At 38.6% G+C, this 1,132-nt stretch overlaps 1 non-coding gene across 1 annotated transcript; it reads right to left on the bottom strand.

Moving 5' to 3' along the window:
- Nucleotides 1–591: 591 nt before the first annotated feature.
- On the bottom strand, nt 592–697 carry LOC128294365 (small nucleolar RNA R71). The gene has a single exon (XR_008284677.1). It is a non-coding gene; the product is annotated as a small nucleolar RNA R71 (small nucleolar RNA).
- Between the last annotated feature and the right edge of the window lie 435 nt (nt 698–1,132).

Below are 1,132 nucleotides of genomic sequence, written 5' to 3'. Positions count from 1 at the left end.
GGTAGGTTTTTATAGTTTATGACTAGAAGAAACCCGTCGGGACCATTACTTTTTGAAGAAGAAATTAGTCGCACAGTTCGTAGAAACCAAAGAGAAATAAGGCGCAGCTTAAGATACACAGAGAACGAGCAAGAAGACAATACTCAACCTCCAACCGACAAGATGTCTGAAAACCAAGGCAATCAGCTACCTCCTGCAATTGCGGCTAATCAAAATCCTCCTCCATGCACTATGTATGATTATGCTAAGCCTTCTTTAATAGGAACTGAATCTAGCATAGTTAGACCGGATGTAGCTGCAAATACTTTTGAACTGAAACCTAACACAATTCAAATGATACAACAGTTGTTCAGTTTGATGGTTTGCAGGATGAAGATCCCAACGCTCACTTAGCAAACTTTCTAGAATTTTATGATACGTTTAAAATCAATGGTGTTTCTGATGATGCTATTCGTCTTCGGTTATTTCCTTTTCTATTAAGGAACAAAGCTAAACAGTGGTTGAACTCGTTACCATGAGGGTCAATTACTACTTGGGAACAAATGACCTAAAAATTTTTACTAAAATACTTTCCGCCGGCTAAAACGGCTAAATTATATAATGATATCTCTTCTTTTGTGTAGATGGATTAAGAAACACTTTACGATGCATGGGAGAGATACAATGACTTATTGAGAAGGTGCCCTCACCATGGGTTACCACTTTGGCTTCAAGTACAAACATTCCACAATGGTCTGAATCCCTCGACTCGGCAAATGGTTGACGTAGCTGCTGGCGGAACCATCAACAATAAAACACCGGAAGATGCGTATGAGTTTATAGAGGAGATGTCACTTAATAACTATCAGTGGCAAGTTATGAGGACAAACCCAATGAAAATAGCCGGCGTTTATAACGTCGACTCAGTTTCTATCCTATCAAATCAGGTAGAACTTCTCAATAAAAAGATTGATGGTTTACTTGGCTTTAAGCAGGCACATCCAGTAATAAGGTGTGACTCAAGTGGAGGAGGTGTGCATACAGAATATCAATCCTTCAATCCTACAACCGAAGAGGAACAAGTCAACTATATGGGTAACAATAACTTTAGATCTAAAAATAACCCATACAGTAATACTTATAATGCAGGTTG

The sequence above is a fragment of the Gossypium arboreum genome, chromosome 6 (assembly GCF_025698485.1).
Source record: "Gossypium arboreum isolate Shixiya-1 chromosome 6, ASM2569848v2, whole genome shotgun sequence".
Lineage (NCBI taxonomy): Eukaryota > Viridiplantae > Streptophyta > Magnoliopsida > Malvales > Malvaceae > Gossypium > Gossypium arboreum.
This window is presented reverse-complemented; position numbering and strand designations above follow the sequence as displayed.